The following is a 27,916-nucleotide window of genomic DNA, read 5'->3' as shown; positions in this document are numbered from 1 at the left end:
GTGCCTTTTGGCGTGGGGAGTGGTCCCGATGACGAAGAGAGGGGGCGTCTCACAGTAAAGTGTGAGTGGAGTATATCCCCCATTACCTCATTGCGGCAGCGTGGGGGGTCTCTGTGCTGGGAGCGGCAGCTCCTCTTCGTGCCGTGGGTGCTCTGTGCTGTGGGGCGGCGGCGGATCTTCGTGCCGTGGGTGCTGTGGGGCGGCGGCAGCGCATCTTCTTGCAGCGTCGGGGCTCCTCCGGCATCTCCTCCAGGCCCGGAGGCACCGGCAGCCCCATTGCTCTGATACGGTGGCCTCCGGGAAAATGGCCGCTGCTCAGATTCAGATCTCGTCTCCCGAGATCTCGGGAGACGTGACCTGAATCTGAGCAGCGGCCATTTTCCCGCAGGATGCGATGCAGTGGCCTCCGGGAAAATGGCCGCTGGGGGCGGCGCATGCTCAGATTCAGATCTGAATCTGAGCAGCGGCCATTTTCCCGGAGGTCACCGCATCACAGCAATGGGGCTGCCGGTGCCTCCGGGCCTGGAGGAGATGCCGGAGGAGCCCCGACGCTGCAAGAAGATGCGCCGCCGCCCCACAGCACAGAGCACCCACGGCACGAAGAGGAGCTGCCGCTCCCAGCACAGAGACCCCCACGCTGCCGCAATGAGGTAATAGGGGGATATACTCCACTCACACTTTACTGTGAGACGCCCCCTCTCTTCGTCATCGGGACCACTCCCCCCCCACCCACCATATGCACATTTTATCTGTACCCGGCGTATAAGACGACCCCCGACTTTTAAGAAGATTTTGAGGGGTTAAAAAGTAGTCTTATACGCCGGAAAATACGGTACTCGCATTCAAGGGCTTTTCCCACCAAACATTTACGGTATAACATATCAGTAGAATTTGAAATCTGGAGTCCAGGTTATAGTGTCCTGTGCTTAAGCCTGGGGGGTTACAATACGTCTCTAGTATTGCTGCCAGCATGTCCCCTCTATCCACGACGCCCATGGGTAGTGTGACCATAAGGACCATGGGCTTGGAGGATCCACCTCACCTCGTGAGAACATTGGTAGTGCACTACACTGCAGATTTTATGCAATTCCGTGCATCCAAAAACGCTGTGGATCTGCATCAAAATCTGCAACGTGTGCACATACCTTAACTCTACTGGTGCCATATTATGGCTCAGTATAACTTGGAGCTTGTAGAGATGAATGAGTCAACTTTGTGAATGATCCCTTAGGACTTCTACTGTATCCATAGCACTCATGTACAAAGGCTGTACTGCTACACATGGAGGTCCTAGAAATGTGTTGGCTGATGTATTACACAGTAATCGTTCTGGAGATTATACCTCTATGATACACCTTCACCATGTTTATATATGCCCTTACAGTGTTTGCTCCTTTAATCCTCACTCTCCTTCGCTATCCCCAAACCCCAGCACCCTCTAACCAAATAATCATCTCTCCTTCCCTCTTTCCTCCCCACCTGACCTCCTCTACTGAGCTGCTCCTCAACCTCAAATCTGTCCTAATAAAACATAAAACAAGCCAGCCACTCTCTTTCTCCCACCTGCTCTCCCTTTCTTTGCTTCTCCTCACTGCTGGCGACATATCTCCCAACCCTGGACCCCCACAGCTCATACCTCCCATTACTACCCCCTCCTGCCACTCCCTATCTAATATGAACTACCACAATCTTTCCAACATAAAACCCGTGCCCCTGACACCCACCCCCCTGCTCCCTCTCTCTGGAGCACTCTGCAATGCCCGCTAAATCTTAATTAAGCTTCATGTGATTCATGACCTTTTTCTCTCTCACAAACTTGCTTTCCTTGGCCTCACAGAAACATGGCTAACACCCTCTGACACTGCCTCCCCTGCTGCGCTGTGTTACGGCGGCCTCCATTTCACCCACACACCTCACCCCGGCAACAGACATGGTGGAGGAGTGGGTCTTCTTTCTTCTAACTGCACCTTTAACCCAACCCCACCACCTCTACCCTCCCTTATCCTCCCCTCTTTTGAAGTCCACTCTGTCCACATCTACTCTCCCTCCAACCTCCAAGAAGCCATCATATACCGACCTCCGGGCCCGGCCACTGCTTTTATTGACCAATTCTCTACCTGGCTTCTTCACTTTCTTTCCACTGACATTCCCACTATCATCATGGGTGACTTCAACATCCCCACTGATACCCTTCAGTCAACAGCCTCCAAACTCCAGTCCCTTACTTTATCTTTTGGACTTGCACAGTGGTCCTCCTCAGCCATCCACACAGACGGACATACATTAGACCTGGTCTTCACCTGTCTCTGCTCTCTATCTAACTTCACCACTTCCCCTCTCCCTCTATCCGACCACGATCTACTCACTTTCTCATCCCTATCCTTCTCACCTGTCACCCATGTCCAGCAACATGCGCACCCCCGCAGAAACCTTGCACACCTAGACACCCACACACTCTCTGACTCTGTTCTACCACTGGCATCCATAACCTCACTCCACGACACACACAGTGCTACTGCTTTCTACAATGCCACTCTTGCTTCAGCTATTGATGCAGTTGCCCCTCTTGTTCATGGCAGAGTACAACATATCAACAGACAACCCCGGCACAATAACACCACTAAAAAGCTCCGGCAAGTGTCCAGGGTTGCAGATCGGCATTGGAAGAAAACACATTCGCAAGACAACTTGACTGCATTTAAACAGGCAACACTCGCTTTCAAATCTGCTCTCACCTCTGCTAAACAGGCCTACTCCACAACCCTCGTATCTTCCCTATCCTACAACCCAAAACAGTTATTCAACACCTTTAACTCCCTCCTCTGCCCCCACTGCCCCGATCTCTGCTTTGTGCTTTGACTTTGTCACACACTTTAAAAATAAGATTGACCAAACAAGGCAAGTCTTCATTGTTCAACCACCACAACCCCTTTGTATACCAGACCAATGCCCAAACCCTATAACCTCCCTATCCAACATCACTGAAGGGGAGCTTAATTGTCTCCTCTCCAAATCGCACCTCACCATCTGTGTGCTCGACCCCATCCCATCCCACCTCCTCCCCAACCTCACTGCCATTCTTATCCCATCCCTAACCTACCCCTTCAACCTCTCACTAACTTCTGGTACCTTCCCTTATGCTTTCAAACATGCCACAATCACTCCTTTCCTTAAAAAGCCAACCCTCGATTCAACTGCTATGTCCAGCTATCGCCCAATATCGCTGCTCCCATTCGCTTCCAAACTCCTGGAGCAGCACGTCCACGCTGAACTTTCCTCCCACCTCTCATCTAACTTGCTCTTTGACAATCTACAATCTGGTTTCCGCCCCATGACTCAACTGAGACAGGCGTGACCAAAATTACTAATGACCTACTTACAGCCAAAGCTAACGGAAATTACTCTATACTCCTCCTCCTAGACCTGTCCTCGGCTTTCGACACAGTTGACCACTGCCTCCTACTACAGATCCTCTCCTCCTTTGGCATCAAAGACCTCGCCCTATCCTGGATCTCCTCATACCTTTCCAAAAGCACATTCAGCGTCTCCCACTATCACACTACCTCCTTATCCCACTCTCTCTGTTGGAGTCCCCCAAGGCTCTGTTTTGGGACTCACTCTTCTCAATCTATACACTTGGCCTGAGACAACTCATAAAGTCCAATGGATTCCAGTACCACTTTTATGCTGATTACACTCAGATCTACCTCTCTGGCCCAGACGTCACCTCTGCTGTCCAGAATCCCGAAGTGTCTATCAGCCATATCCTCCTTCTTCTCCTCTCGCTTCCTAAAACTCAATGAGGACAAATCTGAATTCATCATCTTTCCTCCATCTCATAGATCTTCCTTACCTATCTATCGCAATTAACGACATCACGCTTTCCCCCGTACCAGAAGTCCGCTGCCTTGGAGTAACCCTTGACTCTGCCCGTCCTTCAAACTGCACATTCAAGCTCTTTCCACCTCCTGTCGCCTCCAGCTCAAAAATATCTCCAGAATCTATCCTTTCCTCAACCTTCAATCTACTAAAATGCTTGTGCATGCCCTCATCATCTCCCGCCTTGACTACTGCAACATCCTTTTCTGTGGCCTCCCTGCTAACACCCTTGCACGTCTCCAGTTTATCCTTAACTCTGCTGCCTGATTAATTCATCTCTCTCCTCGCTACTCCTCCGCTTCCCCCCTTTGCACATCTCTTCACTGGCTCCCATTCTCTCAGCGCATCCAAGTAAAATTACTAATACTGACCTACAAAGCCATCCATAACCTGTCTCCTCCATATATCTCTGAACTAATCCCCCGAAATCTTCCCTCATGTAATCTCCGGTCCTCCCAAGACCTCCTCCTCTCCTCCACACTTACTCGCTCCTCACCCAACCACCTCCAGGACTTCTCCCGAATATCCCCCATCCTCTGGAAATCTTTGCCCCAATACGTCCGACTATCAACCACATTCGGATCCTTCACACGGAACCTGAAAACCCACCTCTTCAGGAAAGCTTACAGCCTGCACTGACCCTCCTGCTTCCTAACCACAACCGGAGCTACTGCCTCACGAACACCAGAGCTGCTGCAACCCTCATCCTATTGTCTCCTTCCCCACCATCCTGTAGAATGTAAGTTCGCAAGGGTAGGGTCCTCGCCCTTCTGTATCAGTCTGTAATTGTTAGTTTGATTACTGTAAGTGATATCTGTAATTTGTATGTATACTCTTCTCATGTACAGCACCATGGAATCAATGGTGCTATATAAATAAATATTAATAATAATAATATTCCTGACAGAAGAAAATCTATCTATGCCTTTGTATGCAATTGAAGGTATATAAAGGTATATATAGTATTTGCCAATGCAATTCCATATATATGGCACTTACTCAAATATTATTGATCTTTAAGTTTCAATGTAGCAGGCAACCTTGTGAAGCGATGCTCAGGTGGGGAAAAGATCAGGCTATAGTAGTTTCCAGGATCAATAAGATTAGTTGAGTTCCTGGTATACAACACGTTATGGCTCCACGCATGAGCATCTGTCATGTAAAGTGCGTATGTTGTAAGGCCTGGAGGATTATTCCTGTTGTCATCTGGATCATGGAGCAAAGACAGTAAATCCAAAGAGTTGATTAAATTCCAGCACAGGCTTCAGGTGCTTCCAACCTTAGTCACAACCAGTGGTAAAACATAAAGTGCATGGGCCCCAATGTAAGATCTCCAACAGAGCCCCCAATTATTGCAGGTCTTTAATAGAAATAGTCTTTTCATATAGGCCAAAGGGACCTTTTGGGCCCCCAAGGCTCCAGGGTCTAGGTGTGATTGCAACCCCTGAACCTTTTACAAATACAACCCTGTTCCTAGCCAGACTATGATGAAAGCTCAAGCATGGATATGAAAAATGTGGAATACATTACTGTGAACCCAACAAATTCGAATGATCCTGTAAAATATTACACTTACAGTTTTCTCTGTCTCAGCATCACCTCAGGTTGTCTGCTACACTAAAACATCCCCTGTACCCTGTTTGATGACTTACACAAGAAAGCAAGGTTACCGCATAGACACAACATGGTTATGGTCTGTGGATGTTTTTCTGACTCCTCTTTGCTGTTATCAATCACTTAACTTACACTTAGCACCTGTTTCTATTCTCCTTGCCAGAGGTCTGCTTCCAACAAATGTACATGGAATTTTTTTTAAATATTTAATTTTTCAACAAAATTTAATTTGACACTTATATGATTATTGATATTTTGTTGTGAATATAAAATATATTCACATATATACACATATACACACACAGATACACAAACCTAAACCTAAAACAACCTTAAACCTAAACAAAAAAGAAAAACTTTAGTATTCGTAAAAGATGTATCTAGCTGTATTACCAAGCCATATCTCAATCGATATGTAATTTCGAAGCTCTTCAAGAGAAAAATAAGGGGATTTTTTCAAATTAGCAAAATATAAATTTTATTAAATACATATAATATATCAAACAGACAAATTTACAAACGGTATTCATATATGAAAAGCAGCTAAAGGATTCCCTGGCACTGTCAAGGATGGAAAATTTAACGCCAGGAGATAGAAAAATGACTGTGTCTCAGTAAACGCTAATGTGCACTGTTGTGTAAAATGGAGACCACAAGAGGGCTAAATCTAGTCCCTCATACATATCGTATACAACCAACTGATAACGCAGACTGAAAACATTAGCTATTAGCTGTGACTAAAAATGGTCCCATATTAGGTCAGCCAGGAATACTGTCTGAGGTAGTTAATAATAGAGTAGTTAGTGGTTGATCAGCCAATCTGTCCGCAATGTCATGGTAAAAAGCCCAGATTCAAATATATAATAGATACCTTGCGACATGGTAGTCACCCAGTGCAGTAGTGTTTGTGAGACACGCCAAAGCCTCGACGCGCGTTTCACCACCCACGGCTTTGTCAGGAAACCATGACATTGCGGACAGATTGGCTGATCAACCACTAACTACTCTATTAGACTATGATAGGGAACAACTGAGAGCCATTTGCTATAGGCTATAACTACCTCAGACAGTATTCCTGGCTGACCTAATATGGGACCATTTTTAGTCACAGCTAATAGCTAATGTTTTCAGTCTGCGTTACCAATAAGTTTTATACGATATGTATGAGGGACTAGATTTAGCCCTCTTGTGGTCTCCATTTTACACAACAGTGAACATTAGCGTTTACTGAGACACAGTCATTTTTCTATCTCCTGACGTTAAATTTTCCATCCTTGACAGTGCCAGGGAATCTTTTAGCTGCTTTTCATATATGAATACCGTTTGTAAATTTGTCTGTTTGATATATTATATGTATTTAATAAAATTTATATTTTGCTAATTTGAAAAAATCCCCTTATTTTTCTCTTGAAGAGCTTCGAAATTACATATCGATTGTGATATGGCTTGGTAATACAGCTAGATACATCTTTTACGGAGACTAAAGTTTTTCTTTTTTGTTTAGGTTTAATATACACACAGACACACAGACATATATACCCACACAGACACAAAGACATGTACACACACAAACAAATATACAAAAACACAGACACAGCTAAATATACACATACATAAACACAAAAATACACACACACAATAGCTATTCACTAAATTTTGGGGCATCTTGTAAAACTCAGTGTGACAGATCTTTCATGCCCTATGCCTGTGTTTTTTCACATCTGCACCTTTAACCTTATTGTTATAAATATGTGGTAGGACTCTGCACAGGTTTGAAAAGGTCAAGGAATTCATTGATAAAAAAAAATATCTATAAATTAGCGTGAAGACCCCATGACCCTCCCCACCCACAATGCAGCAAAAGTAAATAGTTGCCAGGAGTATAAGTTGCTTTACTCTTTGACTCCTACAGACTAGTTAATAGCCAGAGACATGTGACGATACAAAAGGAGGGCACCAAGCACATACAGAATTCCATACTTAGCCACAAAGTCTGTACAATATATATAGAGCAAAGTCTAAAATATATATATTCTAGAGATGTAGATTCTTGCCATGAATAGTCTTCCATTCTGGGAGTTTCATGTAACAACAGCCTTAGGCAGTGTAAACCAGAACTGAATAGAGTGAACGCAGCAAGCTGGGTTGACTATCCCTGAACTTCACAGGGCAAAGAGAACAAATCCAAATAAAGCATAATGTATTATATCAGAAAGGTTTTGAAGATTTTCATCTGATAGACTTGGACTATATAAACATAACAACAGAAACAGCATTTTTCAGCACCTTACCCTGCTCTCAGTCACTGCTTACAGGTTGCAGTGGAAATGTCATAACTACAGCAAATATGACCGCTGCAGCCAATCAATTGGCACAACATGAGCTGATAAGCTTAGCGATTGTCGGCAGTGGTCACTGTGAAGAATATTGGAGATATAATTTCATGTCAATCATTTGCATCCTATTTGGCATGAGATTATAAACACCCTTCCTTTGTGCAGCTGTAACAGGACACCTGGCTCAGCAGGGGGTCCAGCCTTCTCAGCTTCAGAGAAGTTCAGAGAAGAAATTCACACCCCCTACCAGCTAGTTAGTATCAAGCTCCTACAGGAAGACCCCCATGTGGATACCATGCAGTCTAACTGCTTTGTTGAGTCAGCTATGATTTCATACGGAGAATACGGATTTATCGTACATCCTGGTCACACATCAGAAATATTTTCAAGATCTTTGGAAAGGACCGAATGTCTTCCAGGGTCTCGATCCTTTCTAACACCACAGGGTGGGGAGATACGTAGAATGGCTAGTAGGAGGCAGGTAGCAAAGCTGTGTTTGGTCTCAATGTGCAGCAGGAGTCTGGTGGGATCAGATGGAGTGAAAACCGCCTCCTTAGGACCGTCCATTAAGGAGATGACCCATTTTACGTTTTGGAGTGTTTAGCTACTAGAGACAAGGTAAGGGGATTTAGGTTCAACCCAGAAGACAGGAAGAAAGTAACCCAAAGAGTGCAGATCACACCCTTCAATCTAAATGTAGAGATGGAGGAAGGACATTTTGACTCTGAGGGTATCTATTTCTTAAAGGATAAAGGCTAGTGTAAGGTCATGTGGTCTCTCTGTTATGCTTGGGTTCACTTCGAAAATAGGTTCCATGTCGAGCAATATGCTGTGAAGGAACTAGGAACCAGCTGGCAGCCCATGCCCTATACACTTGGTAGCACTTTGGATCTGTATTGTTCACATACTGACCGGTGACCGGTTCATGCAGTGCTATTCGAATGCCACATTTATTATACTGACAGCTGGACCTTACACGATAACCAGTTTGCTTTTATCTTTTGTGTCCGCCCTAGTTCCTCATAGTCTGTAAGCTTGCAAGCAGGGCCCTCACTCCTCTGGTCTGAATTGTTGAATAATGTGTTACTCTGTAGTCTCATATAGTTTGTATATGTTCCTTCTGATTTATAAAGTGTCCCGGAATATATTGGCGCTAAAGAAATACTACAATTATTATTATTATTTTAGTCATCATTCTGTGAGTGTAGAATATTTGTTGGCCTGTCTAAACATGCCAGTAAATGTCCACCAAATATAGAAAGGGGCTATTAGTATTCGTTTTGTACAATAAATGACATCAATTGCAAGCATAGTTATAATTTTTTAAAGGCCCAGAATACTTTTATTGCTACCTTTAGTGTAAAGATAATTAAGAAGTTCCTGAACCAAGCAGAATTGTAAGGCTAGGGATAAACAGCGACATTGACTGCAACAGTGGTTGCCTGACTGAAGATAGGTCAATGCTGCGCTACAGAATAGAGTCACATTGCGACACCTACACTACTGCGATGATAAGCAAATTACAAAAAAATCAGACTTTGTTTGATTTTTGGCAACTTTCTTGTGGTCGCAGCAGTAGGTGTCTCAATGTGACTAAATTTACTTCTATATCATCGCAATGTAGCAGTGGCACACAGGAAACTGTCGTGGCCAAAGCCACTGTGTAATCCTGTCCATAAAGGGAATCTGTCAGCAGGTTTTTGCTATGTAATCTGAAGACAACATGCTGTGGGGATTAAAACGCAGATTCCAGCCATGCCTCACATATCAAGCTCTGTGGTTTTGTTTGCTTGCAATGATTGTTTTAGCACAGGAGTGTATCATTGCTGGGACTCTGCAGCATGTGCATGCTAGTCCGACACGCCCCCTCCTGTGATAGGCACCTCACTGTCTATGGACATTGTATATACTGAGCCTGGTGTGGGCGGGAGCAGCTTCCTCAGCTCTGCTTCATCGCTAAATCTGAAAGCTCTGATTGTGACAGAACGGCTGCACCCAGTAATCTAAGTGATACATCATTGGATTCGGCTTATCTTTGCCTACATCATGCTGCTCTCAGATGAGGTAGCAAAAATCTGCTGACAGATTCCCTTTAATCTAGCAAAATAGCAAGGCCCCTACCAATAAAGACTCACGTCCTTGTTGTAGGTACGTGCTCTGTTTTTTTACAGACACAACATATACCCATTATATCCTTATAATCTATGCTACTATTATTCATATGACCGTGTTTGCTTACAGACCATGTGTCTGTGCAAAACTCAAGGAGACATGTCCGTTTTTTTTCTGGTATCACGGATGAAAAGTGCTAATACAAGTCTACAAGTTCATGAAAAATACTTACAGCACAAGGATGACATCCATGTGCCATACATGTTTAACCCCTTTCCGATATCGTGCGTAATAGTACACCGATGTCTTTCCGGGACATGTCAGCTGTTTTGAACAGCTGACATGTGCCCGCAATAACTGCGGGTGGAATCGCGATCCACCCATGGCTATTAACCCATTAAATGCCGCTGTCAAACTCTGACAGCGGCATTTAAATCGCGCTTCCGGCAATCGTGATGGAAATATGACCCCCATCAAGTGATCGTGGGTCACCGGTGTGTTGGCATGACAACAAGAGGTCTCCTCGAAACCTCTATGGTTGTCAGTGCCAGCTTGCTGTGAGCACCACCCAGTGGTCGGCGCTCATAGCAAGTGAGTAAATTTGCTATATTTAAAGGTGATTAATCCCATAGTCCTATATATATTATGGCTAGAGTCACTTCGTCATAGAATCCAAACACATTTTCAACATGGTAATTACCATACGAAAAAAAGGAAGTGAGAAGAAAGTACTAATAAAAACAATACATTTATTAATGAAGCTTGTTCTAAAATATATATATATATAACACAATAAACAGTGTTTTAGACAAAAAGGGGAACGGAAACCTCCAAATACCAAGGGAGGCTTATCCCAGCACCATGCCACATATAATTTAGGCACAATAGTGTGCAGCGCACCAAATAACTTACAAAGTTATAATGTATGTATTTATAGGGAAGAGGTAAAAATGTCCTGTGTGTACTAAAGTCCCAAACCGGACCTACCCAGGGAGGTGGCAATAATTTGCCATAGAGCCCTGGAAAGTGACAGAGGCACTATATGTTCCGGTTAGTATATACAGTGGGGCAAAAAAGTATTTAGTCAGTCAGCAATAGTGCAAGTTCCACCACTTAAAAAGATGAGAGGCGTCTGTAATTTACATCATAGGTAGACCTCAACTATGGGAGACAAACTGAGAAAAAAAAATCCAGAAAATCACATTGTCTGTTTTTTTATCATTTTATTTGCATATTATGGTGGAAAATAAGTACCGTATATACTCGAGTATAAGCCGAGATTTTCAGCCCAAATTTTTGGGCTGAAAGTGCCCCTCTCGGCTTATACTCGAGTCATGATCGGTGGTGGGGTCGGCGGGTGAGCACTGTCATATACTTACCTAGTCCCGGCGTTCCTGTCGCTCCCCCTGCCTGTCACACGGTCTTCGGTGCCGCAGCCTCTTCCCCTGAGCGGTCACGTGGGACCGCTCATTAGAGAAATGAATAGGCGGCTCCACCTCCCATAGGGGCGGAGCCGCATAATTCATTTCTCTAATCTGATAGAGGAAGAGGCTGCGGCACCGAAGACAGGCAGGGGGAAGGAGCGGGACGCCGGGAGCAGGTAAGTATCGCATAGTCACCTGTCCTCGTTCCACTCGCCGGGCGCTGTCTCCATCTTCCCGGCGTCTCTCTCTCTCCGCTCTGACTGTTCAGGCAGAGGGCGCGATGACGCATATAGTGTGCGCGCCGCCCTCTGCCTGATCAGTCAGTGCGGAGAGACGCCGGGAAGATGGCGCCGAGGAGCTGCAAGCAAGAGAGGTGAGTATGTTTTATTATTTTATTGCAGCAGCAGCACAGCTATGGGGCAATAATGGTGCAGAGCACTATATGGCACAGCTATGGGGCAACGGTGCAGAGCACTATATGGCACAGCTATGGGGCAATAATGGTGCAGAGCACTATATGGCACAGCTATGGGGCAACGGTGCAGAGCACTATATGGCACAGCTATGGGGCAATAACGGTGCAGAGCACTATATGGCACAGCTATGGGGCAACGGTGCAGAGCACTATATGGCACAGCTATGGGGCAACGGTGCAGAGCACTATATGGCACAGCTATGGGGCAATGGTGCAGAGCACTATATGGCACAGCTATGGGGCAACGGTGCAGAGCATTATATATATGGCACAGCTATGGGGCAACGGTGCAGAGCATTATATATATGGCACAGCTATGGGGCAACGGTGCAGAGCATTATATATATGGCACAGCTATGGGGCAACGGTGCAGAGCATTATATATAAGGCACAGCTTTATGTGGAGTATCTATGGGGAAATGGTGCAGAGCGTTGTATATATGGCACAGCTTTATGTGGAGCATCTATGGGGCCATAATGAACGGTGCAGAGCATTATATGTGGCACAGCTTTATGTGGAGCATCTATGGGGCCATAATGAACGGTGCAGAGCATTATATGTGGCACAGCTTTATGTGGAGCATCTATGGGGCCATAATGAACGGTATGGAGTATCTATTTTTAATTTTGAAATTCACCGGTACCTGCTGCATTTTCCACCCTAGGCTTATACTCGAGTCAATAAGTTTTCCCAGTTTTTTGTGGCAAAATTAGGGGGGTCGGCTTATACTCGGGTCGGCTTATACTCGAGTATATACGGTATTTGGCCAGAAACAAACAATCAAGATTTCTGGCTCTCACAGACCTGTAACTTCTTCTTTAAGAGTCTCCTCTTTCCTCCACTCATTACCTGTAGTAATGGCACCTGTTTAAACTTGTTATCAGTATAAAAAGACACCTGTGCACACCCTCAAACAGTCTGACTCCAAACTCCACTATGGTGAAGACCAAAGAGCTGTCAAAGGACACCAGAAACAAAATTGTAGCCCTGCACCAGGCTGGGAAGACTGAATCTGCAATAGCCAACCAGCTTGGAGTGAAGAAATCAACAGTGGGAGCAATAATTAGAAAATGGAAGACATTCAAGACCACTGATAATCTCCCTCGATCTGGGGCTCCACGCAAAATCCCACCCCGTGGGGTCAGAATGATCACAAGAACGGTGAGCAAAAATCCCAGAACCACGCGGGGGGACCTAGTGAATGAACTGCAGAGAGCTGGGACCAATGTAACAAGGCCTACCATAAGTAACACACTACGCCACCATGGACTCAGATCCTGCAGTGCCAGACGTGTCCCACTGCTTAAGCCAGTACATGTCCGGGCCCGTCTGAAGTTTGCTAGAGAGCATTTGGATGATCCAGAGGAGTTTTGGGAGAATGTCCTATGGTTTGATGAAACCAAACTGGAACTGTTTGGTAGAAACACAACTTGGGGCCAGGACGACTGATCCGGGTACATGAAAGAATGAATGGGGCCATGTATCGTGAGATTTTGAGTGCAAATCTCCTTCCATCAGCAAGGGCATTGAAGATGAAACGTGGCTGGGTCTTTCAACATGACAATGATCCAAAGCACACCACCAGGGCAACGAAGGAGTGGCTTCGTAAGAAGCATTTCAAGGTCCTTGAGTGGCCTAGCCAGTCTCCAGATCTCAACCCTATAGAAAACCTTTGGAGGGAGTTGAAAGTCCATGTTGCCAAGCGAAAAGCCAAAAACATCACTGCTCTAGAGGAGATCTGCATGGAGGAATGGGCCAACATACCAACAACAGTGTGTGGCAACCTTGTGAAGACTTACAGAAAACGTTTGACCTCTGTCATTGCCAACAAAGGATATATTACAAAGTATTGAGATGAAATTTTGTTTCTGACCAAATACTTATTTTCCACCATAATATGCAAATAAAATGATAAAAAAACAGACAATGTGATTTTCTGGACTTTTTTTTCTCAGTTTGTCTCCCATAGTTGAGGTCTACCTATGATGTAAATTACAGACGCCTCTCATCTTTTTAAGTGGTGGAACTTGCACTATTGCTGACTGACTAAATACTTTTTTGCCCCACTGTAGCAGACAGGGTTCCCATAAGTTAGATTACCTGTGAATGTAAGTCCCAGCTTTGTGCGCCCAGGTCTGAGTGCTGTGGAGGCCTCCCGCGCCCGACTAGCGCCGTTTCGCAATAAAGCTTCTTCCAAATGGGGCCCCATTTGGAAGAAGCTTTATTGCGAAACGGCGCTAGTCGGGCGCGGGAGGCCTCCACAGCACTCAGACCTGGGCGCACAAAGCTGGGACTTACATTCACAGGTAATCTAACTTATGGGAACCCTGTCTGCTATATACTAACCGGAACATATAGTGCCTCTGTCACTTTCCAGGGCTCCATGGCAAATTATTGCCACCTCCCTGGGTAGGTCCGGTTTGGGACTTTAGTACACACAGGACATTTTTACCTCTTCCCTATAAATACATACATTATAACTTTGTAAGTTATTTGGTGCGCTGCACACTATTGTGCCTAAATTATATGTGGCATGGTGCTGGGATAAGCCTCCCTTGGTATTTGGAGGTTTCCGTTCCCCTTTTTGTCTAAAACACTGTTTATTGTGTTATAGTTTCATTAATAAATGTATTGTTTTTATTAGTACTTTCTTCTCACTTCCTTTTTTTCGTATGGTAATTACCATGTTGAAAATGTGTTTGGATTATATTTAAAGGTGATCTGAACATCGCCTCTCTGTAGCAGAGCTGATCGGGTTATGGCAGCTTCTAGTCTCCTATGGAGACTATTGAAGAATGCCAAAAGTAAAAAAAAATGTTTTTAAAAATATTTAAAAAATAAAAAAATATATATAAAAGTTCAAATCACACCCCTTTTGCCCCATTCAAAATAAAACAATAAAAAAATCAAACATACACATATTTGGTATAGCCGCGTTCAGAATCGCCTGATCTATCAATAAAAGATTAACTTGATTGCTAAACGGCGCAGCGATAAGAAAAAGTAAAAATGCCAAAATGATGCTTTTTTGGTCGCCGAGACATTGCATTAAAATGCAATAATGGGCGATCAAAGGATTGTATCTGCACCAAAATGGTATCATTAAAAACGTCAGCTCGGCACACAAAAAAAAAGCCCTCGCCCAACCCGAGATCACGAAAAACGGAGACGCTATGGGTATCGGAAAATGAAGCAATTTTGTTTTTTTTTTTACGAAGTTTGGAATTTATTTTCACCACTTAAATAAAAAAAAACCTACACATGTTTGGTGTCTATGAACTCGTAACGACCTGGAAAAACATAATGACAGGGGAGTTTTAGCATTTAGTGAACTTAGTAAAAAAAAGCCAAACAGAAAACAAGTGTGGGATTGCACTTTTTTTGCAATTTCACCGCACTTGGAATTTTTTTCCTGCTTTCTAGTGCACGACATGGTAAAACCAATGGAGTCATTCAAAAGTACAACTCATCCTGCAAAAAACAAGCCCTTACACGGCCATATTGACGGAAAAATAAAAAGTTATGGCTCTGGGAAGTAGGGGAGCGACAAACGAAGACGCAAAACAAATAAAAGCTCAGGGGGTTAAGGGGTTAAACACGGACATGTGAATTAGGCCATAGTGAGAGGTTTCTGCTGCCAGCGACAAAGCAGGTTATACATTTATATGACTGGAGGTGAAGAAGACGAGGAGGCAAAATAAAACCTTCCTTTACTCTTTGGATTATGTTTTTCCTTTCATTTGTTTCTTTTTACCATAGCCCCTCTGATAATGTCTGCTCTAATTACAATGCCCACATCGGCATATGTTCTGTGTGCAGAAAACACAAAGGTAACAGTTGTGCTTCACTCCAACAAATCTCTAGTGATCTGCCGATATGTCACCTAAGCCAATCTACGTGACATCTCCATAAACAGATATTAGCATTGTTGTTTTTGTGAAAACTAAGGCCCCTTTCACACATCAGTTTTTTGCTGTCAGTCACAATCCGTTGGCTCGACGGATCCATCGCAGATTGTGAAACACTGATGCGACGGATTAGTTTTTTCGATGTATCCGACTAGCGGATCTGGCTAAATAAATCAGGGCATAGTCAGTTAAAAAAATGGAATCCGTCACCGGATTCCATCATTGGACGGATCCGGCGCCATAGGCTTCCATTCAAGCAAACAACGGACGGTGACAGATCCGTCGCTGTCCGTTTTTTCGATGTACACAAAAAAAGTTACTTTGTCCGTTGTCTCCGGCCGCTGGACAAACAATTTTCGACGAATCCGGCGAACGACGGATGAAACGTGAGGCCATCTGTCGCAATTCGTCGCTAATAGAAGTCTATGAGAAAAAAACTGATCCAGCAGCATCAGTCGCAGGATCCGTTTTTTTCAAAATTCGATGGATTGTGACTGATGGCAAAAAACTGATGTGTGAAAGGGGCCTAATACAGATTGTACAATTTTAGGATTTCTCAAATCATAATCACTGTTTTACTTTTCAGTAAATAATGGACTGTTTTTAGGCCAACGTCACAAACACTTTTTCTGTGCCCCTTTTTAGATGCTTGCAAAAAGATCCTATATATTTCTCATGGTTTTAGTTGCTGTTTTTGTTGCGCATTGTTGAAATTCTTTTTTTTCCCCCAGACATTTTTTACAGTAGATTTTAGGAAATTTTCTAAAAAAAAAAAAATAGATTACATACCGTAAATACAGCATGCTGCTTTGGAGGGATAGGTCTTAAATGCTAACCCCCCTCCCCCCCCCCCTAAACATATAACACCAAAAAGAAGCCACAGTATTTGTTTGTGTTCATTATCATAATTATTTATTGGCTAATAGCTATTATCTGATAATGCTGTTTTGCTGAAAAAACAAAACAGAAAAAATCACAAAATATGAAAACTGTCCCCCCCACAAAAAAAAAACAGTGCAAAAATAATGGCTTCCTCCTAAATATCCTCTGTGCTCAATGAGAAAGCATCTCCGTTCAACCAAGGTGGCCATGATGTTTTTAACCTTCACACTGCTGCACATCCCCAGCTGACAAAAGACTAGAGCAAATCACTACCTCCCTCACAGGGTTCCATATTGAGGGTCTTCTGATGTGTGTAAAAGCCAAGTACAGAAAAAAGTAAAACAAAATTGTCTTTTCAGGGTTTTTTCAGAGCATTTTAGAAAGCTAAAATTATATTATGTATTTTTTTTTATTATTATTACAAAACTTTCCAATTTTCATTATAAAAATGGAGATGATACCAGAGGTTAAGTCTACTGGGGCACAACATTGTTATCATGCTGTCTCTAACATACTATCCACCATGAGGTGTAACTGCAATTTAGGTAACTTTTTATGATACACTGTTGTGTGTACTTAGGAAATATCACAATTTCAGGCAATTATACGCTTTGTGTTCTACATTTAAGCAGTCTTCCCCCCTGGTTTGAATATTCACTAAAAGCCTCTTTCAGTTTCTCCTTGTGCGCTCTGCTTTATGGTCTCTTCAAAACTCACCCCCTCCATGGACTTCTATAAGCAGCAGGTGTAAACTGATCCCTCACTTAAGACATGGATTTGTGCCTTTGGTAAGTGAATCATCAGCGCAAGGAAACAAGAAGTGACTGAGGAATACGGAAAAGGGCATTTTTATCTAATACGGTATATGAGAAAATGTGTTATCTACACTAGTACTGTTGGCTTATTAAAAATAAATAAAAGTGAAGTTACTATTTAAATTTCTCACTGCCAGCAGTGCTTTTTCACCAGCTATGGGGTATAATGGCACTTTGTAATTTGGGGGCAGATTTGTCCCTGAAGCTACAGTAGGTTCCCATTATGAGCTTTTGATGAGTTTTTGATGTTGCAGAATTTCTGCACCCATTATTTAACTTAGGTTACTTGCAGTTTTTCATTGCATTTTTTAGACTTTTTTTAACATGAATTTTTATTACGTTTTTGACGCTGCTATTTTGTCTCTTTTTAGTATGTCATACTTTAAATAAAGCTGTTTTAGTTTTGATACTTCCTGGTACTTGTCTTTGACAAAACTTTATTTAAATGCAGATTATATGCATTTTTGATGCATGTGCATTTTCTACCTGGATTTTCCGCATCTAATGCAAGTCTATGGGGAACATCTGCACATAAAATTAGCGTCGCCACTAGAGAAATTAACTTGCTGCAGATTTGAAAGCCACACCGCAGGTCAGTTTATGCTGAGTAAAAAGAAGCACAGTGGCCATGAGATTTCTATAAATCCCCTCCGCTTTGCTGGAACTATAGACGTTGCATTTTCTGATCAGTGAAAATACACACTATCAATAACTCAGTGTGTGCGCACAGCCGAAATCTGTCTGCAATCCAATCACAGTCCTTCCTATATGCATGTAAATGTTTTTTGTAACCTCATGGGCGGATTTTTCAGCACAACAAATAAAAAAATCAAGCACATTATTTCCATAGACTCTTCCTGGAACAGCCAAGAATTAGCCTCACTGCATGAGAGTGAAGACAATCCTCAGGCAGATCTTCGGCACTCTCACTGCACATCCACAGCAGACATCGGATTGCCAGCCTCATATTTCAGACACTGAAATATATTTTGGCTTTAATGTTGATGTATAAATGATGTACTCTCGTGCCCCTCCAATCTATTCTAAACTCTGCTGCCCGACTTTATCCACCTGTCCCCCCCGTTGTTCCCTGGCCTCTCCTCTCTGAAAATCCCTTCACTGGCTCCCCATTACACAAAGACTCCAGTTCAAAACCCTAACCATGACATACAAAGCCATCCACAACCTGTGTCCTCCATACATATGTGACCTCGTCTTCCGTACTTACCTGCACTCATCCTCCGATCCTCACAAGATCTCCTTCTCTACTCCCCTCTTATCTCCTCTTCCCACAATCACATGCAAGCTTTCTCCCACGCATCCCCCCTACTCTGGAACTCTTTACCGCAACATATCAGACTCTCACCTACCATCGAAACCTTCAAAAAGAACGTGAAGACCTACTTCTTCCGACAATCCTACAACCTGCAGTAACCACCGATCGACCAAACCGCTGCACGACCAGCTCTATCCTCACCTACTGTATCCTCACCCATCCCTTGTAGATTGTGAGCCTTCGCGGGCAGGGTCCTCTCTCCTCCCGTACCAGTTGTGACTTGTATTGTTTAAGATTATTGTACTTGTTTTTATTATGTATACCCCTCCTCACATGAAAAGAGCCATGGAATAAATGGCGCTATAATAATAAATAATAATAATAATAATGTGGTCCCATTGTAAACGAACAGACATACAGGGGCGGACAGATCATTGGTGCAACCTGTGCAGCTGCACAAGGGCCCAAGGGCTCAGGGGGCCCATTTCCACATCCATATACTGTTCTTGCACAGGGGCCCTTTTCTGTCTGTGTCCGCCAGTACAGACATAGTTATTATGTGGTTTTGTTAATGAGTGAACAAGCTTCCAGAAATGTGAGACACAAATATTAAATTGCAGTGCGGGATCAGGCAATTTTATTTCTAATTTTACTGAGATGAAAAACACATTGTAACTGGCATGAATTAAATGTGATTAAACCAATGTGGTGCGTGGTCAAGAAATAAATCCATATGTACAATTATTTACATATTATATTAAATGCATGTACAATTATGTTCATATTATATTAGGAATCTACTTGTTTGCTGCTGTCGGTGTAGGGCAGGGAAATGGCTATTATAGCACCTAACACTAACTATCCATAGATTACCTGTAATAAGGATACTAGCCTGTAAGCTCCGAAGGGTAAAGACTGATGTAGCCAAATATATTCCCTGCACAAATCCCGGCTATATGATAGTGATGTTAAATTCAAAACAAGCTGTCAACTTTTTAAAAGATTTTTCCACTTTGGTCCCCTACAAATATGCTTATGAAAGCCTGTCCGCTGCTGGGATCCTTAATAATCAGCTGGAATTTATTAGGAAACCTGGAAGCAAGCAGCAAATTCCCTTACCTTACTACCACATCAGAGACTGTAAGGGTATGTTTCCACGGTAAGTAAACGCTGCTTGTTTGACGCTGCAGCGTCAAACAAGCAGCGTCCAGATGTTCCAGCATAGCGGAGGGGATTTTAGGAAATCCCGTCTCCACTATGCGTGGAAACCCGCACGCGGCGGCCCTGCGACTCCGGACATGCTGCGCATCTTTTAAGATCGCAGCATGTCCGTACACCTTGCGGGGATGCAGCGTCCCCGCAAGGCATATCACAGGGCCCTATGGCGAGGGGTGCGATGATCCCGGATGTGTACTGTACACATCCGGCACCATCGCGTCCCAGAAAGGGGGCGGGGCTTAGTGCTGAGCGGCGATACCGCCGCCCCTCCGGACCGTGGAGCCATACCCTAAGGGTATTTGTCCACGTTTAGGATTGCATCAGGATTTGGTCAGGATTTTCCATCAGTATTTGTAAGCCAAAACCAGGAGTGGCTGATAAATGCTTAAGTGGTGCATATGTTTCTATTATACTTTTCCTCTAATTGTTCCACTCCTGGTTTTGGCTTACAATTACTGATGGAAAATCCTGACCAAATCCTGATGCAATCCTGAACGTGGACACATACCCTAAAATGGGGTGACATAAAAGATTATAAAAAAATCATCACAATTTCACTACTGTCCTAATATGCAACTTGCCTCTTCAGAGAGGAAAAGGACTAGAACTCCATAGCACCACCTGTTGGAAGCTTTATAGAGTTCTAGTCCTCCTCCTCTCTGCAGAGGAAATTTGCATATTTAATTTCCCAGAGGAGCATTACGTTGGCAGAGCCGGTATGTCACTCTCCACATACCCCTTAGATTACTGTCCTATATGATAAATCTGTACAGTTAGGCAATGATATAAGAATGCGAATATATCACTGTATGGCTGGAAAGATGTGACATTCACAATTTTAGAAAAGATGCTTGACAACTATTGGGGGAATATTGGTTGTCACCCACTTTTTCCTGAGACAGATACTCTATTAACTAAAAAAGCGATTTTTTAAAGGAGTTGTCTACTGCAGGACAGCCCCTTATGAATGTAATAAAAATAAAGTATACTTATCTCCCAGATCGGACGGCCTTCCTTTGCGCTCGGTCATGTGTCCCCCACTGGTTTTGTGATATAAACCAAGTAACTTGACCACTGCAGCCAATCAGTGACCAATGATCTGCTGCACACTTCTGTCAAAGCGGACTTCCAAATATTTTTTTTTAAGATGGACTCAACAGTTTTTTTTTAATTTACTGATCCCTTATTACTAATGTCAGCAATCAGTAGAGAAGGTTCTCATGCACCATTGGTGTTTTCCATGCTTTTTCAGTATTGCCTCCCACCCAGCCAGATAACCAAATACTCTACCAAAAACGAAGCACTGAACTAAATTGTTTTGTGAAAAAAACGTAACTTTTAATCCATCGTTGAAAACTAATAGCAACAAACATGCATGCCAACGTTTCAGCCACTAATGGCCTCTTCCAAGCTAAAGTTTAGAGATGGAGCACAGTGCTTTCCTTTAGAGGTTTCATTGCACATATGAGAAGATTTGTTGAAACACATTTCAGATAAAAATGACTCTATAATGTCCTCTGAAGTTCATCTTCATGTTCCAGACCCCGAGCTCAATACTAGGGCTTGCTTCCGTCACACAGCAGGCTCTAATGGAGATGTCTGCAGAATCGCAGCACTGTAGGAAGACTAATGTCAGCAACATCCCAGCAGGTGACGTGACTGTGATCGGAAGACCTGCCAGGCCATTGCACACTGTGTCACCAGCATCTCAGCTGGAGGATTCCCCTTGCAAGAATAAAGCAAAGACGTTCAATGTATACAAAAAAATATGTGCAAAGTTTAGTGACTATAACCTGAAATCTAGATTTACAATTACGGTACATTTTTTCTTATATATTACCATTTTTTTTATAGTAAAATTACAGGAACTATAACGTTACTAGTACATAGTTAAATGCTCAGTATCACTTGAAAAAGCCCTAAAGATTCCCATACATCAAGTTGCCTGGTTTCAGTGAGAATAGATGGCGCCTAATTTATACACTGCTTATTCTGCACTTCTGTCCTCTCTGCTATATATGAGGAAATGATCTTCGGTCAACACCAATAGAACAGATGGACCTCACATATATGGACTACATTAACACATGACATATTAGATGGAATTTTTTACTCAAAGCCAGGACTAGATCCCAAAATGATGAAATCTACATAACTCTTAGAAGGTCAAAAAAAAGCTCTCAGTATACAGCACTATTTTTTATAATTAAAGGGATTATCCCCTACTTTTTCAACAGTTTCCCTGCCCTTCCCTCTAACTAACGCCTAAAAAAAAGAACATTTTCCTAAATACATTTGCTTACTTATCTTACTTCATTCCCGCTCTGCAGATATCAGTCACATGACCCTGCCTGTCAGCTTTGCCTTCCTAGGACTTTCCATCCTCCAACCTTTGACGGAATCTGCAGTATGTGTGTGTTGCCGTCTACAGCCCCATTCATGCAGCCTCCCACTGACATCACTGTGGTGTTCTCTCTGGAGATGTCAACTGGAAGAAGAATCCATGGGACAAAACGTCACAGGAAGCTAGGGCAAAGCTGACAGGCAGGATCCCAAACCAGTATCTACACAGCGGGATGGCGGCAAGATAAATAATGGTAGTAGAGGGAATCTGGTGCAAAGTAGTGAACAACCTCTTTAATAAAAAATAAACTAAAGAAAATTGGTTTTGTATTATGGCATCAATACCACGACTTCCAACTCTACTGAACCAAATAGATCCCCTTAAAACCTAAGGTCTCACATCAAACTAGAGTTTTTTACAAAAATATGTTCAAAATTATTCCCTTCGAAACCAAAAAGATAAAGCAACCCCCTTTTTGCAACCTGAAGAGTTAAAGGGAACCTGTCACTCCCAAAATCGAAGATGAGCTAAGCCCACCAGCATCAGGGGCTTATCTACAGCAGAATGTTGTAGATAAGCCTCTGATGCTGGTGGGCTTAGCTCACCGATTTTGGGGTTGACATGTTCCCTTTAAAACGGTCAGTAAGTCGTTTACCTACCGTAATTAATATGTGCTGAAAATCTTCACAGCACTGCATGCAAAAACTCTCCCATTTCCTCTGTTTCTGCAAAAACTGTGGCATATACTGTTCTGTCACGAGGTTTATGCTACCTCATCTGAGAGCAGCATAATGTAGAAAAAGAGACCCTGAATCCAGCGATGTATCACTTAGACTACTGGGTGCAACCATTGTGCACAATCAGTGTTCTTAGATGTAGCATGCAGCAGAGCTGAGAAAGCTGACCCCGCTCACACCAGGATCTCTATGTACATAGTCTATTGACAGTGAGCTGCTTATCACAGAAGGAGGCGGAATCGTACAACTGCTCATGAGCCAGCTAGTCACAGCAGTGATAATGTCCTAGTGATAATACCTTCACTATAAGTAAGCAACAGCACACAGTTTGAAAAGTGACACATCACTGAATTCAGTGTTTTAACCCCTACCTCATGCTGCCCTCAGATTACATACCATAAACATACTGATAGATTCCCTTTAACAAAAAGGGTGTTTTGGAAGCGTACAACACTATGCATTGAACCTTTGTCTAAAGTCCCAAATTCCCAGTGCCAAATGAGGTGATAAAGTTATGAAATGTGGTCGCGTGAAATGAAGTTTCCAAACCATTCATTCATCAATTTTCGCAGATCAGGCCTACGATCAATCATTGTATTACATTTATAGTGTGGAAATTATAATCAAGATAGGAATAATGCATTAAGTATTGTGAACAAATAACATAAAGAGTTTCAGTATATAAACCACACTATAAGAAAAATAAATAATTGAACCTGTATATGCACAATACCTGGCAAACATGACATTTGTTATATGTCTCAGATGTCTCAGTGCATAACAAATCTAATGAAACTCATTAAAGGGGAATATAGACCTGACTTAAGACCACATTGATACTCTCCAGTTTCTATAAGGAAATATGTATGTTTGACTCAAATGTGCATGTGTTCTTCATGTGACGGGGAGAGTTAAGGCCTATTATCGAATATCGTCCTCTTTAAACAGGCAGACAATCACCCTGATGAATAAGCTAATTGCTCGTTGATCAGGTGCGATGACTTCCAGGCAGGGTTCAGAATCATCAGCAACTTGTCATCATCTTGTGTGCAATCCTTAGATGTTCTAGGCACACAGAACGATCGTATTAACAATCGTTCTTTGTGCGCAGAACGTTGCTTGACCTTTCATGTAGCTAATCAGCAGTTATATAATGGATATTATTAGTACGTCTAAATTGGCCAGAAGCCTCTGGTAGGGGCTTATATCTAGGGAGAACAAAAAGAGTGTCCAAACTTAAACTTTCCGATTTTTATCTCCCGTGACATCATTTGTAGTTAGAAAGTTGGGAAGGTGGGGTTGGACTACTTCACGCCAATGTGTATGTGCGTCTTAGGATTGGTAGCACAGGACCCACTGACATAAACTGAAGCAAGTTTTTGCTTAAATTTCTTTTAAGACACTTTTCAGAGTGGTACTTTCCTTTAATTTTGAAAACCGAAATAAATCTTGGTTCATAAAACCACAACTGCCTGACATGTCTATATATCTACATAACATATCAGAATAATCAATCTTGTTGGATTTTATCGTTAAATAGGACAACCTCTTACCATATACCCCATTAAAAACATCTAGATGTCATAGACGGTTGACAGTCGTTCTCGCTCCCCCCTTTAAGAACTAAAACAGAGACCAACTGTGAAGAATTAATGCTCTTTGAACTCATCTCAATCATGACGCTTCAGTTCAATAACTACTTTTCTACCCAGTTGACTAGCGGGGGTTAAACTTAGGCAGATCTTCAGTGATCAGTTGATCAAGGGAGATATCTAGATGGGACATCAAGGAATCTGAACAGGGAAGAGCCAAAGATTGTGGACTCGAATTCTCCAATTTAATCTCATCATGAGCAATAGTTTCATGGTTTTACACCAAAGTAAATACATTTTTGAAGCAAGATGTCAAAACTCGTGAAGGAGCTGAGTTGGTTGGAAAATATAGTGAGAATGTTTCCTGAACTAGGCCCTTACAGGTTGTAAATTAGGATTCCAACCTTGTAAATCCACAAAAGGTTATTGAGAGCAAGCAATATGTCTTGTCAATGGGGCCTAAGTGATGGCACTCCTAATAAATACTCATTCTGTCACTGTCATTAAATTGTCTTTCCGAACTGTGACATGTAAAAGGAAATCATCCAATGCATCTATTTGTCATACCTTAAATGCAAACTGGTCAGCGGGCAGTTTTAGGGGAATTTTCCATGCTTATGAGTTTCCAGAACTAACAAAACATAATTCTTAGTTATGTCATGAAAAATGTGCCGGTTGCATAGTTATAATTACACAGTACGTCAGTTAATAAAATACAGCTGTTCCAATGTAATCAGTGGGAACACTCATGGTACGGCTGCACAGAGACGAAGGGAACGCTTTCATTGCAATTGCAACTTTGCGTGTCTTAATGTTAAATTATAGCTAAATAACAGTTGACATTCCAGACGGATGATCTGCAGATTACCGGGTGTGACCCGTAACTCGGGACCAATGGATCACCACCTGCAGACTAGTATACTATACAATTCAGACTGTAGCACATGAGCATGGTAGTGTGCACAGCGGAGTCCTACCTGGATCTGTGATGCACCATTGGGTTTGCTTAATAGGAAGAACAGCGCCATAATTCACCTTGTAATGGAGTATGCCAAATATTGACTCTGTCGGGTTCATGCAGAATGAGTTTATAAACTTCTTTATGCATCTGTGTAAAATGTGAGGCGTACAACGTACAAGACCTTCAAATCATATACAAAAATATACACGAGAACTTGTTCTACTATCGCTCTGTACAAATGGGTTGCGTGTGTGAGGTAATTAAGGGTAACTGCTGGAAGAAATGTCATTACTATGTGTCCCAAGATCCAGATATTTCTGGCTCCATTTGTGGCAGAACCTTCTGACAATCTAGAGGCTATTATACAGATTTGGACAAAGCTAGAAGAACCCGACAATTTTTGTAGAACCAACCATTATGTATGAGACTGACTCCTGACTCTGCTCGACAATTTATATTGAATTTCAGCCCTAATACTTTTGTTTTCAGGGAAGATAAACCACCACCAGAGGTGTCTGGGATTGGCTTACTCTCCTCTCCCTACTGAGAACTCATGCACATTTAGCCAAACTGATCATGCATCTGTACAGGGGACTTGCAAGGGGGATTTAAGAGAACGTTTTGTGAAAAGGGCAGTCACACAATTATATTTTCAAAAACATGAAGAATTTTCCCCATTTTTCTCAATAAAAATCTAAAGTTTTTTTTAAACAATGCTGAATGCAAAATCTTTGATTGGTTTCTATGGTCTTTAAAACTTGTATTTACACTAACTACCTTTGAACATTCGTTTCATGATAATCGCACAGTCCAAACAGGCTGACGATCACAAAATACTCATCATCATTCTCGGCGGCGCAGCGTCTGGTTGTCTGGTGTAAACACGACCTGTGCATCCGAGAACAATGACAGCCTATGCGCACTAAACAGTCTATCACAGATTGTTCTATGTGTATATGAAGTGAGGTCTGCGTGTGTAAAGGTTGTTTAACCCTGCACATTACCCAGTGTAAATGCACCCAATGTCTATGGTGATGCTCCAGAATTATGTCTACTGTTCTACTACCAGAGACCAAAAAATGAATACACTACTAGGGGGTCAAAATATGACAAAGAAAAATCAAACCACACTAAATTATTAAATCTTTATTAGCTACACATTAAAAAAATCAGCAATATCAAAAATAATATGTGGTCACGGTAATTAAGCATACATATACAGTACAGACCAAAAGTTTGGACACACCTTCTCATTTAAAGATTTTTCTGTATTTTCATGACTATGAAAATTGTAAATTCACCCTGAAGGCATCAAAACTATGAATTAACACATGTGGAATTATATACTTAACAAAAAAGTGCGAAACAACTGAAAATATGTCTTATATTCTAGGTTCTTCAAAGTAGCCTTCTTTTGCTTTGATGACTGCTTTGCACACTCTGGGCATTCTCTTGATGAGCTTCAAGAGGTAGTCACCGGAAATGATCTTCCAACAATTTTGAAGGAGTTCCCAGATATGGTTAGCACTTGTTGGCCCTTTTGCCTTCACTCTGCGGTCCAGCTCACCCCAAACCATCTCGATTGGGCTCAGGTCTGGTGACTGCGGAGGCCAGGTCATCTGGAGTAGCACCCCATCACTCTCCTTCTTGGTCAAATAGCCCTTACACAGCCTGGAGGTGTGTTTGCGGTCATTGTCCTGTTGAAAAATAAATGATGGTCCAACTAAACGCAAACCGGGTGGAATAGCATGCTGCTGCAAGATGCTGTGGTAGCCATGCTGGTTCAGTATGCCTTCAATTTTGAATAAATCCGCAACAGTGTCACCAGCAAAGCACCCCCACACCATCACACCTCCTCCTCCATGCTTCACGGTGGGAACCAGGCATGTAGAGTCCATCCGTTCACCTTTTCCGCGTCGCACAAAGACACGGTGGTTGGGCCAAAGATCTCAAATTTGGACTCATCAGACTAAAGCACAGATTTCTACTGGTCTAATGTCCATTCCTTGTGTTCTTTAGCCCAAACAAGTCCCTTCTGCTTGTTGCCTGTCCTTAGCAGTGGTTTCCTAGCAGCTATTTTACCATGAAGGCCTGCTGCACAAAGTCTCCTCTTAACAGTTGTTGTAGAGATGTGTCTGCTGCTAGAACACCTGCGAATAAATGTTTTTAAAACTTGAGAATTCCCCTTTAAGACAGACAGAAACATTTTTCAGACATCTTAAACTTTCTTACCCATTTCCTTATTACAAGATACACATCACTAGACAGGACAGGCATCTCCATAAAATTAGTTGGCAAATCAAGCATGCTTCTTTTTGGAAAAAAAGGAATCCCATGTCCAA

The 27,916-nt window shown here is 42.6% G+C and overlaps 1 protein-coding gene across 1 annotated transcript in view; it reads right to left on the bottom strand.

Annotated features, from left to right (window-relative positions):
- The window catches only part of SPSB4 (splA/ryanodine receptor domain and SOCS box containing 4), a 200,966-nt gene that overhangs the window by 144,295 nt on the left and 28,755 nt on the right, over positions 1-27,916 (bottom strand). The window lies entirely within an intron of this gene.

Source organism: Ranitomeya variabilis, chromosome 2 (assembly GCF_051348905.1).
Source record: "Ranitomeya variabilis isolate aRanVar5 chromosome 2, aRanVar5.hap1, whole genome shotgun sequence".
Lineage (NCBI taxonomy): Eukaryota > Metazoa > Chordata > Amphibia > Anura > Dendrobatidae > Ranitomeya > Ranitomeya variabilis.
The sequence above is the reverse complement of the archived record's forward strand: the minus strand, read 5'-3'. Positions and strand labels throughout refer to the sequence as shown.